General features: G+C 46.8%; 1 protein-coding gene and 1 long non-coding RNA gene across 2 annotated transcripts in view; one reads left to right on the top strand and one right to left on the bottom strand.

The window, feature by feature from the left end:
- The window catches only part of LOC147684390 (uncharacterized), a 98187-nt gene extending 94158 nt beyond the window's left edge, over positions 1–4029 (bottom strand). Inside the window, exons 1-3 of the long non-coding RNA XR_015300641.1 lie at positions 3939–4029; positions 3799–3855; positions 3660–3716 (exon numbers count right to left, since the gene is read on the bottom strand). This is a non-coding gene — a long non-coding RNA (uncharacterized LOC147684390). The remainder of the gene's footprint in view (positions 1–3659; positions 3717–3798; positions 3856–3938) is intronic.
- The window catches only part of LOC147684389 (adiponectin receptor protein 2-like), a 219467-nt gene that overhangs the window by 1202 nt on the left and 205340 nt on the right, over positions 1–12925 (top strand). The gene's annotated exons all lie outside the window — the stretch shown is intronic.

Below are 12925 nucleotides of genomic sequence, written 5' to 3'. Positions count from 1 at the left end.
CCTGACCTAGATATCCACACTGGCGCTTTTTGCTTTTGGCCCCATTTTCACAGAAATCTTTAAACTTGAAAATCTCCAGTTTTACTGATTAGATTTTTATAGTTAAGGTCTTATTTTATTTATTAGAGAATACTCTATTTTTCTGCTTCTGGTGTAGGAACCTTTTGTGGTGTGTTTTCTATGTGTTACTGCTTGAGCTGTTGCACACATACTTTACACATTGCTTCTAAGTTAAGCCTGACTGCTCTGTGCCAAGCTACCAAGGGTTGAGCACAGGTTAATTTAGGGGTTGCTTGTGAGTTCATCCTGACAAGGATTGTGGTTGCTGCTTGAGTAGGGTTTCACATCCCTCAACCAGCAACCCAGTGTCTTACAATGACACTCAACTTGATACCGTGAAGTTCCAACATTAGTAGTCCAATTCAGCAGTTAGAACAGATTGGTTAGCGTGTAACCCTGTACATTTCAATAGGGCTTCTAGCTTTTCCACAGTAAAAACATCAATTTGGGGTCTTTACTGTTAGGACATTTTGATTTCTGATATACTGCCTTAGGACTCGATAGGCTTGCTGTAGGGGTGACCAATTTATATTAAAAAGGGAGGTTTGGGGTTTGTCATTGGTTTAAATGGCAAAGTTGGGTTAGCAGTTTAAAACTGCTCTGCAGTACAAGGCAGGGAGACCTGTTTTCATGTTGTAACATCCAAGGTGGCACAATCAGTGCTGCAGCCCTGGTGTGACACTTTAACTTACATTCCCTGGGTACCTCTTGTACCATATACTATGGACGTATAAGTAAGTAAATTTATGTTATTTGGGTTTGGGCATTGTCAATGTAACATTACACTTTTAATGGTCAAAGCACTAGCATTGAAGTCTGGTTAGTAGGCCTCAGTGCACACTTAAAGTCGAAAAACCGTCAGCATCAGCCCAAAGCTTTGGCGGCGATCATGCAAAATCGCAACACGTAGGAGTAGGAGCACGTGGAGCCGAGATTTCTGAGTCATTGATGGAAGTAGATACAACTAATCAGGTAGGCGGGTCCTATGTTGTGTAGTGCCTTGGATGTTAGAATTGAGGAGTTTGAACTGGGTGCATTTTTGTATTGGGAGACAGTGGAGTTCCCTAAGCTGTGGTGTGATGTGTATTCTGATGGGAGTCTGACTACCTTGTTCATAATGGTTCATATTCGTCTGGTAAGTTGCTTGGTGTTTCTGGCATAGACAGTGTTCCCATAGTCCAGATTGGTTATGATGAGGGTATGGGTGACGGTTTTTCTGGTGTTGCTTAGAAGCCATTTGAAGATCTTCCTCACTGTCTTCAGAGTGTAGAAGCAGGATGCAGTGACGGCATTGACTTGATCAGTCACGTTCAGCTTGCTGCAAATGGTAATCCAGAGGTTCCTGGTTTGGTGGTTGGGGTTGGTGTGCGGCCAAGGTTGCCTGAATACCAGATGGACATCCACAGCATGCTGTTTTTTCTGAAACTCACTACATCTGTCTTGTCGGTGTTGAGGTTGAATCAGTTGGTCTTCATCCAGCAGGCAACTTCCTTCATGCAGGTGATGAACTTGCTCCTTGTGTTTAGAGTCTTGTCCGAGAGGGAGAGTCTGAGCTGTTTCTTTTCATGTTATATGGGTCCTAATAATCTAGCAGGTCGGTGTATTTAAAACAACACAACTTCATAATACAGAGACTGAGCCTTCTTATATAATCAGTAAATGTTGGTCGGTTTGGCTTGCTCACAGTACCACATTTACACGTCCTGAGTTACAGATGACAATAACCTAGAACATGACTCTCAGGTTCCCAAGGAAATTGTGGAAACAGATCTAACCCTATTGTTTGTCACTCGTCCATGCCCAAAATGTCACAAAAAAAGATTCAGGGCCCGATTCACAGAGCTAACTTAAGAGAAAATCCTAAACATACTACCATTTTGGTATTCACAGAAGGCACTTACTAAGTTTGGTATTCACAGAAGTTAGGAGTCCTAACTTTGGGACTCCTAAATGGCTTTTGTGAATACCGAAAGTCTTAAAGTTAGGATTTTTCTCTGTTTAGGACTCCTAACTTTAGGACTCCTAAATGCTTTCTGTGAATACCGAAAGTCTTAAAGTTAGTTTTTGTCTCAATTTAGGAGTCCTAACTTTACTACTCCTAATCTGAGAAAATTCCTAACTTTAAGTCTTAAAGTTAGGATTTTTCTCAGTTTAGGAGTCCTAAAGTTAGGAGTCCTAACTTTACTACTCCTAAACTGAGAAAAACCTAGGAATTCACAGAAGGCATTTAAGAGTCCTAAAGTTAGGACTCCTAACTTCTGTGAATACCGAAATGAGTAAGTGCCTTCTGTGAATACCAAAATCAGTAAGTGCCTTCTGTAAATACCAAAATGGTAGTAAGTTTAGGATTTCGTCTTAAGTTAGTTCTGTGATTCGGGCCCACAGTATTGCATTGTCAAACATTTATCAAAAGCTCTAATCTTTGCAAATAAAACATGAACTGTGATTGTAAGAAAGATGAGACACAATTGTTATGAGCGTTATCAGAATAGTGAAAAATACAAACAATTCAATCATGGTAATTGTTCATAATGTTGCTAATGTTACTCCTATTTATTGTTAGCCTCCATGCTAAAGAGTGTTTTAAACAACAAGGGAACCCAAAAGGCAGTACGTCAGGGACCTTGGGCGTGTAAGCAATTTCTAAAGACAGTGATCCCTAGACAGTTACGAGATTGGAGCAAGCAATAAACATATGCTAAATATACTATATGTTCTTTTCCAGCCGGACAGAATCTAAATGATTAAATAAGTGCATAGAAGGAGATTCATGAACAATTTCAAGTGGGACACAACCTGCGTCCAACTTACAAACATAGACAGACAACACGAAAAGGGGAGGGTTTTTTCAGGCAAGGGGAAAGAGTCTGCATATCATACAATTTAACAGACTTAAATCGCATGAGAGTACAATTGCACAATGTAATCCACAGTGTTTAAATGCATATGGTATACAAAGTGTCGACGACGTTTCGATCCCTAGGGCAAAATCATGGGATCATATTCAGGACATTAATTATTTACATGCCTGTGTACGAGCAATTCTAGACATTTGAATTATTCATGTCTGGGTACATTTAAGCAATGTGTTTGACATACGTCCACAGGTAAAGGAGAAATAAGGAGGGAAAATGAGGGACAAAATGAGTAAAGGGCATTAAATACTGTGGGCAGCGACAGACCATACAAGTGATAGATATTAGTGTAGTGACATGAGCTAATTAGTCGGGTGTTTAAGGCCGTGTGCGGGTTGCTGGCTTCTAGAAGGGTAATTAGTAGAGAAAGAAAGGAGGAAAAATAAACAAGTAAAAATCAAGTGACAATCAATTCGTGAAATCGGAGGAAAGAAAGAGTTATTCCAGTTTGTAAAGGCCGTGAAATATAACGCCTGTGAGGCTAGAGATTGCGAGCCAGTTGGTGTCGCAAGCTAAGGATCTTTACCAGAATTATAGCAAGTGGTTTGCGGAACACGTTGCGGTAGCTGTCCGTGATTAAGAATCAGGCGCCAGCAAAGGGTGTCCTGTAATCAAGAATTTACGTGTGAAACTACTGGGAAAAAGAATGCTAAAATGGGTGGAGGTGGAGGGAGCAATCCTTACCAAGAAATTAGGGTGTGCTCCGATTGGCCGGAAACCGCAGGATATTTAAGGGCGAATCTAAGAAGAAGGGACAGGAGTCAGTTAAGTCCTTAGATATCCCTTATGGCAGGGTGACAGCGGGTACATATATTAAGCTCACCGGGGTTGACAATGCAAAGCGTGGCAGGTATCGGTGACCGTCACAACGGAGGAGGACCTGTAAGGAAAATTAGCCATTAGCGTAGGGGACCTTACAGGAGCTAACAGAAATTGCCGTTGGCGTTAAGCACAACTACACACTTATCGAGTAAGTTCTCGGATAGGGTCCATACGGCGCGGCTCCCGCAAATGAAAAGGCTCGACGTGCAGTGAAGTGAAGTGGCGATACGGATTGCATTAGAAGGGGTGGCGGTCACGTGAGCAAGGTCATGTGGCCGGCTGGAAAAGCCAATTGAGTAAAGAGGGAAACATGGCAGCCATCTTAGGCTGGTGTGGTAATAGACATAAAAGCATGGAATTAAGAGAGGTACAGACTTGTAGAGTTAAAACAATAGAATAATAGAGTTTAAAACCAGTGTCATTGCGTCTGTGAGTACTGTGTGCCTGGTTTACCAGATGTGTTAGTGGCAGCGTCTCATGGCTGCTTTGAAGATGACTTTGTTGTATCTTAGCTCATTCTCTACTTGCACTTAAGTTGCTTGCAGTGGCGCTTCGTCGGCCAGAGTAACTCTGTGTACCTGATGGCTTGGGGTCATGGTCTTGCTGTTTTACTGTACTTGATGGGGGCTAGGGTGTGGTGATCCAGCTGTTTAAGTGTACATTCTGGCAGGCTGCTGGTGTGCTCAGGTAAGTGCGCAAAGAGAGTAGACTTCCAGTCCTCCTCGGAGATGTTCTTTCAGCTGCAGTACAAAATAATTGGTCCAAACTGAAAGAGAAGACTTATAAAATCTACAACACCCAAAATAAACACATTTTCCAAAGCAGTTTTTTTAATCAATTTCACAAATTGATATTATATTCGTCACAACAAAATCAATTTCTACAACATATTGATAATAGGTGCTCCAAGAATAAGTGAAAAAAAGCCAGTGCTCATGGAAGTGCTCGTGTGAGGTTAGGGATGAGGGTAAAATGTATTACAATATTTACATTCAGTAGTTGAAAGAATCTGTCTGACAATCAATTATTTATAAAGAAAGAAAGAAAACCACAGTAAAGAGAAACAGTAAATGAATTGCTGTTATCTACATGTGGATACAGTTGTAGTACAGGTTGGTGTAAGGGAAAGTCGACGTTTTGACCCCAATGAGGAAGGTAGGAACTATGATTCCTTAAAATAGGGTCTTCATTGAGACAAGGGGAGCCACCTGTGAGTTGTTTTAAAGGAAAAGGCACAAATTAATATATGGGTGACTGTTAAATGCACTTATACATGATACGTTAAATTCGTGGCACATCGGGTCACCTTACTTCCATTGTGAATAACACAGTGGGCAAATGAAAGTTAGGCCCATAGGCTCCAATGCCAGATAAACAACAAATTTAAAATATCCGATACAAGAACCAGTTGTTGGGCTGAAATTGAATGAATGCACATTAACACTAGGAACTATGTTTAGCAGATCTGAAAGCCGCAGATTGAATCTCCTACTTACATTAAGGGGCCGCAAGGAAATAGAGGCTGTCAAGTGCAAGAACATAAGTTTCTTGAAACTTTCTACACAACATCATATGTTGCAATGCACATATAGTCATATTAACCCCTTCACTGCGACGGCTATTCCGCCGCAGTGCTAAGGGGCGGGGCGGAAGAGCGGCGGGCGCATGCTGGTGACGGAACCGCTCCGTCACCAGCGTCGGTTGCGCTGTGCTTATGACGGAGCGGTTCCGTCATGGCCCCGCCCGCTCAATAGAACGCTCAGCGCAGGCGCGGAATTCGCGCTGCGCAGAAGCGTCGGGCGGGCAATGACGGAACCGCTCCGTCATCAGCACAGCGCCACCGCAGCTGATGACGGAGCGGTTCCGTCATCAGCAGGGGACTGGTTAAATCTGATCCAAATCTAAAAGAGGGGACAAAACAAAAACGCAGGTGCGTCTTACTCCATAGCTATTCAGTGTGAGAAGTTGGCCCGATATGCAGTGCTCACTATTCTAGTGATCACTATGCATCGGTCCAAACGACCCTTATGGTGATTGGTTGTAAGTCAACCTTAGACCAGCTATCCTAGTAGCGTGGATACGAGCAGTCTTCGGGCTAAACTCTAGAGGGCGTGTTAAGCCAACTGTTATTTGTTTAGAGTGAATGAACCACTCAACCTCTGCGCACTGTTGCTCCTGGTCAATCTATCAAACCAGATTAATCATTCGGATTTCTTCCAATTTATAAATCAGTTTTCAATGTGATAAACTTATAACATATGACTCTTAACCAAATTAACTCAGGATTTCTTGTTTGATCATCAGATTCATTTATCAAAATCTTAAACATGTGATGTAAACAAATATTAAACATTTCACAAATTCAACATAAGCTTGTGATTATGATATATTATAACAGATTCAAATTCATAAAACAATGTAATGCGGAAGACAACAAACTTCATTTGCATATAATCTGGATACTTCAAATGGGATGACATGACATACGCTGTTGGGTACAGATACCACCACCACACCTCTGTGAAAAACTGTGAATCACCTAAACAATGTATACTCACACACAGAACCAAGGAAACACGCCCTTCCTATGAACAAAAAAATCTATCTGTAAACAACTGATGAAGCACATAAAAGAAGCGCTCAACGACATTCTCCGGGGAGTTCCTGGTCTTACCTCAGCTCTCTAATATGGACACAACCGCGTCTCAATCTTTTTAACCCAAAATGCGACCACTGCCTGTAAACAAACATGAAAACCATCCTCAATCATCGCTCTATAGCTTTTAACCTGAAAAACGAGTCCAAACAATACTCTAATGCCTCCTCGGCGTTCCAGCTCCTATCCCGTATACTCCACTCGATTCGAATTCAATGTAAACACCGGGTCTTCCGGTTTAAAAACACCATGCTCCTTCGAATGTCTAAACTCCACAAGCCAACTGTTATACCATCACATACCCCTTGAACACCAAGTGAAAGGACACCACACAAGTGTTATGAAAATAAACAGTGTATTTATTAGAATCACAACAGCCCTGTACTCTTTATGAGGACAGGGTACTAAGCACACAACGAAACTCTTAGGAAAATACTTCAAGTGCACAATCAATACAAGTGCCCGGGGGCACGGAAGGTTTAGTGGTCTCGGGCGGACCCGATAAGGCAAGTCGGAAGCGATAGGGACTCGGGACCCTTAAATAAGGAGGCTATGCGGGCACCGAAATGCCGAAGTTACCTAGCCCCAAGGGCTGCGGCTGCACAAGTCTTTACAGACGTCGGGAGTCTTCGCTGACGAGCCAGGAGCCGGAAGGAAGAAGTTGCTGGCCGGCGACCAGTGGAAATAGTTCGTAGAGATCCAAGCCTGGATCAGGGATGGATGACACCTGAAAGCAGAGGGGACCAAGTTCGTAACTACTAGCCAGTAGTCAGAGGGTACCAGGAGGGCACCGGATGATCGTCACCTCGACTAGGTGAGTGGGCGACGCTAGGCTCTGCAGTCTCACGGACCAGGAGGCGTTGTCGGCGACCAGGATGGAGGTGCGAGCTGTCCCACGAAGGTTGATGCTGTCGGCGTCGCTGGGCCCAGGATTGGGGCAACAAGCCTTGGCAAATTTCAGGGCCACGTGGTGGGCCTAAAATGGCGTCTTGAGTGGACCAGGAGGGTCCGGGATGCTCCTCTCGCAGAAGGGAGCAAAGGCCAGTCTGGAGCAACCAGACCAGCAGCGTTGGTTGTCGGGTGTCGTCAAGGAGGTCACAAGCCAGCGGCTAGTGATCAGACAACGTGCTGAACAGCAAAGAGCAGAAGGGCCCCACGCAGATCGTGGAGATGCTGGGAGGCTGCACTTCGGTGCTGGAGCTGCTCAGGGTCGGGGCTTCTCGGACCCCAGAGCACTCACCAGAGGATCCCTCGGTGGTCGTGCTGGTTAAGAAATCGTGCAGGTCTTGATGATGGCCGGTTCCTCGAGGTCTCGTCGCACCCACAGATCTCAGCTGAGCTGACGGCGTGGGTAGAGGTCAGAGGTGCCAGGGAAGCCGGTTCTCGTCGAGCTGGGCAGTCGGATTCCTGAGGAAGGACTTGCAGCAAACCGCAGAGTTCTTAGATGGTGCCTGCGGATGCAGGGTGACTACTCCTTAGCCACAAGGGAGAAATCTTGAGAAGAGTCGAGAGTTCCTTTCATAGAAAGTATTCTTGATTCAAAGATGATCTAATTTGGAAGGGTCCCCGCTCCTGCCTTTATCCTAAAGAAAGGGGTGGGTACGTGACTAGTCCTGCCCTAGGGGTGGGACCAGGAAGGGGGGTAGTTACACCCCTCTTCCATGCCGGACTTTCCCCAGGTCAGGGGCTGGGCGCCCCTGGAACTGGTTCTAGCCGGCAGATGCATAGTGAGCACTGGGGTGCCACTCCGCAGTCACCTTCCTGTAAAGCCCTGCCTACCCAGGATACACAAAACCCTGTCTGGGATGGTGTGAGCACCGCCCCGGACAGGAAACCCTTTGTCCAAGCTCTCCTCGCTGGAAGGACTCCCAGCAGCAGGAGGTCAGACTCGTGTCTGTGGTGGCAGCATCCATTTTGTGGAGCTGAGGCTTCAGTTAGCTTTAACTGGGGTTCACAGTTACGTACATGTCGTGTCCCTCTAGAAGGGTGGAATGCTAACCCCGTCGCCAGCATTGGTGAGGGGTCAGTATCCCGATTCGTATGACACCTTACTCGACATGTCTTGATAACGCGGTACCGAAGTTATCAATATGGTACGCGTTATCATGGAACAGCCATTGGGTCTTGGTTCCGCAAGCTGCAACCGGGCTCGGCTCGTGCCAGAGCCCAATTCACACGATTCCACGCACTCTGCCTTCAGGATTGTCAAGGTCTGCCATAGGAGTGGCTGATAGGAATTCGGGTGTCCATTTGAGGGTTAGATATAGGTATACTATATCTAAAGCAAAGGGCGAGTACACCACCTTGCCCCAGCTGTCGTGCAGCCAGTTGTGTCAGATTTAGATGGCCATCCAGGGGTGGCATAATACATGCTTCAGCCTCTGGTAGGCCCTGGGTACACCGATGCCCTGAGTTACAGGGTCTGACAAGGTGGCCCAGTTCCAATTGGAAATGTACCTAAGGTATATGGAATCCATTTTAGAGAGAGAGCAGTAGGCCTGGGGTCCTGATTGGCAGGGTCCCAGGCCAACTAAGTCGGAAAACCAGCAAAACACCAGGCAAAAAGTCGGGGGTAACCATAGTCAGGTATCTACCTTCCTACACAACCCCCCCCCCCCCCACCACCCCCCCCCCACCCAAACGAAAGGAGATAAGGCTATCCTTGTCCAGGTAAGCCTATATTGCCTGAGTGGCCATATGAGGTGGTACATGCACTGGCATGGTTACCCCCTGTATCATGGTCCACTAAGCAACCCCTCACCCTAAGGGTATCTGAGGGTCTCCACCATAGGGAATCACTACCTGTGGTGTGCTTTGGCAAAGTAAAAGGCTGGTGTGGGAATGGAGTACTGAAGTGAGACTCCACTACTGTTGGGCTCAACTTCCTCCAATCACTATCCACCATGTTTGCCTTTCTTTCCAGTACTGAGTTGCTATGAGCTCTCAGGGTCAACCTCTGGCTACCTAAAGCTGGAGGCTGAGTCCCTCTGTTTAGCTTACTGGAGGGACAGGTCAGGTTTGGGGTTTTTAGGCCCCAGGCTTGGCTGTGCCCAGCAGTGTCCAGCTGTGGGAGTTCCCTAACTAAGTTTAAGGGGGATCCCTCAGGAGTGTGTTTTATTTTCACTTGGCTAGGACTACTAGCTTCAGTGATCCTAATCTGCTGATTGGGAAATTCTTTTGGACAGGGGGCCCTTTGGGGTCCACCACTGGCCTCCCTGACCTCTACAGCCCTGGGCTGATGGAGGCAGGGTTGAGAGGGGCAGGCTACCTGCTCCAGACTGGGTCCCACCTGGGAAGGGTCCACTGCCATCAGGGGCTCTGCCAGGCTAGGCCTGACTACCTCTGGGGCAGTTCCTTCAACAGGGGTAGAGTCAGTTCCCTGAGGAGGCTGGCTCTCACCTAGTGTCTGGGAGGGGGAAGACTTTTCTTCCTCCTCAATGCTCTCAGTTTGAGTGGAGTGATCCATAGTTTCAGGCTTCACAACACTGTTATCTGTCTGAGTTTGAGCTGTGGCCATCACAACTCCACCAACCTTTTCAGGAAGGGACTCAGTTTGGCAACCTGTCCAGGAAAGGCATCTTTCTGGGATAGGGCTGTGACTGGCACAGCCCTCCTGACCTGTTCAGGGAGGACTTCTAGGACTGGGGCTGTGGCTATCACTGCCCCACTAACCTTACCGTGGAGGTTTACCATTTTAAAATGGCTTTCTTGCTCTACCTCAGCCCAGGCTGAGGTCTCTAAATCATTCCCCAGTAGGCAATCTACAGGTAAGTTTGGTGACACTGCCACTCTCTTGTGACCAGTGACACCTCCCCAGCTGAGATTTACCACTGCTATGGGATGATCTCTCTGCACTCCATCAATGTTCACTACCTGGTATGTGGCACCAGGCATAAGTTGCCTTGAGGGGACTAGGCTCTCAGCCACCATGGTGATGCTAGCCCCTGTGTCTCTGTAGGCCTCAACTTTTGAACCATTGATGAGGGGCTCCTGTCTGTACCTGCCCAAAGTGTTGGGACAGGTTGTGAAGTTGGCAAACCCCATGCCAGTCTCACAGACAAGAGTATCTAAGTCAGGGGACCTGGTTAGGCCAGAGTCCCCAGGCACTCCCAAAGAAAATGCACCCAGATTCTTGGGGGCACTCCCACCACCTGGGGAATTACTACTAGTAGTAACAGGAGGCTGGGAAGCTTTATTTGAGGGTATGTTCTCCTTATTGTTGTTGGCCTTGGGACAACTGCTGTCACTTTTGTAATGGCCTACCTGTTTGCAGGTGTGACAATAAGGTTTCTTTTGGGTTTTGGGAGAAGTTTGGGACCCACCCTTTTCAGAGGAATTTTGGGGCCCTGTGGTTTGATCAGAAGATTTATTCCCACCCTTCTCTTGAGGCTTGGTTGATTTCTTCTTTTGGTCACCACCCTGGTTCTTAGGCCTAACCCGGGTTCTGACCCATTTGTCTGCCCTCTTACCCAGTTCTTGTGGAGAGGTCAGATCAGAGTCTAAATGTAAATGTAAATGTATAGGCATTTATATAGCGCACTACTTACCCGGAGGGTCCCAAGGCGCTTCGACCGCTGCGAAACCCTTCCTGGCTTCCCTGAGAGATGGTCCCTTAATGGGTATCTCCAGGGTGAGACCAGGCATCCCCGGCGGTCAGGTGGGGCCGTTAGTGAAGATGAGGCAAGCTAATGCCCAGAGTTGCCGAGTGTGATCGCTGATCAGAGTGGGCACCGAGGCGAGAGAATTATCGAGTCCGCTGACCCTGGTCCAGAAACCTGCCGCGCCGGGAATCGAACCCTGGTCCCGGGCCGTCCTCTGCTCTCGGGTCTGCTGCCTCTAACCAGTGAGCCACACTACTTCACTACAACACCAGGTGTTGGTGTAATAACTGGTTCTGACAATTACTTAAGATTTGCTCTCTCATAATTAGATTGTATAATCCTTTAAAATGAGTAACTTTACTTCCCAGTAGCCAGCCTTCAAAAGCCTTAGTGGCACAATCAACAAAGTCAGTCCAATCCTGAGACTGAGTTTTCTGGGTGTCTCTGAACATCAACCTGTACTGTTCAGTGGTTAAACCAAACCCATCAATCAGTGTATTCTTCAGGACTTGGTAATTGTTAGCATCCTCAACTCTAGTAGTGAGGAGCTTATCTCTACCTTTGCCTTCAAAGGAGAGCCACAAGATAGCTGTCCACTGATTCTGGGGGACACACTGTACAGTGCAGGCCCTCTCCAAAGCAGTAATCCATTTGTGGATATCATCCCCTTGCTTAAAGGGGGGCACTATCTTACTCAGGTGCCTAGTGTCTAAACTCCTGTTTTCCCTTGGGGGAATGCTGCCACCAGTGGGGGTTTTCCCACTCAATTCTTGCTCTCTAGCAAAGGCGAGTCTTTCTTTGGCTAGGGCAAGTTCTTCCCTTTCGATCCTCAGATTGACTTCCCGCACTCTGGCTTCGTACACTCTCCTCTGAGGGGATGTCATCCCTCTTTGAGAAGAGCCTCGAGAGCTATTGGTTCGAACGGATCTATTAGAGCCTCTCGACAGAGACCTAACTCGTCCATTCCCAATGTTAAGCTGGCCTGAGAGGGGCCCCAGGGGTCTCCTAGTACCATTCTTGTGCCGGCTTAAGTTGTCCATAGTTATCTGGCTAACTACTACTGGACCTTTGTCTGCCTCGTCCTCAGATGGCTCTAGATCCTCATCCTCCTCTTCACCTTCTGCGGAGAGATGGATAAGGCCACGGTCACCTAAGGTTCCCTCGAGGGGGGGCATATTCCTTTCTGGATGAGACGGGTCTGTGTTACCAGCCCTCCTAACATCATAAGTCTCTAAGAGACCAACCAGAAACGGAATAGTAGGGTTTGCACCCTGTTTTAGCTTCTGAGATGTACAGATCTGTCGCATCTCTTGGAAGCTAAGTGCAGCATATCTGGACATGACCTGTGGAGGGTCGACTGACACAAGGGGAGACTCAGAGTTTCCTCCTTTGTCTGACATGCTGCTTCTAGTGTGGTGTAAGTGATGCACCTACCTACACTATATGTTTACCTACTGATCCCTTGCTAAGAGTTGTAGCCAAGGTGTGCTAAGCCTTGAGGAGCTACAACAGCTGGTTCAGTAGAACTCAGAGTATTCTAAGCTAAGTTATATGTACCTGGAGTACTTATGCGATCTTTCACAAGATATTCTTAGGATACGCGTGGTAAAACAACAGCAAGCTCAAATCCCAACCGCTGCTCACCAATGTGAGAAGTTGGCCCGATATGCAGTGCTCACTATTCTAGTGATCACTATGCATCGGTCCAAACGACCCTTATGGTGATTGGTTGTAAGTCAACCTTAGACCAGCTATCCTAGAAGCGTGGATACGAGCAGTCTTCGGGCTAAACTCTAGAGGGCGTATTAAGCCAGCTGTTATACCATCACATACCCCTTGAACACCAAGTGAAAGGACACCACACAAGTGTT

Source organism: Lissotriton vulgaris, chromosome 10 (genome assembly GCF_964263255.1).
Source record: "Lissotriton vulgaris chromosome 10, aLisVul1.2, whole genome shotgun sequence".
In the NCBI taxonomy this organism is placed as follows: Eukaryota; Metazoa; Chordata; class Amphibia; order Caudata; family Salamandridae; genus Lissotriton; species Lissotriton vulgaris.
The sequence above is the reverse complement of the archived record's forward strand: the minus strand, read 5'-3'. Positions and strand labels throughout refer to the sequence as shown.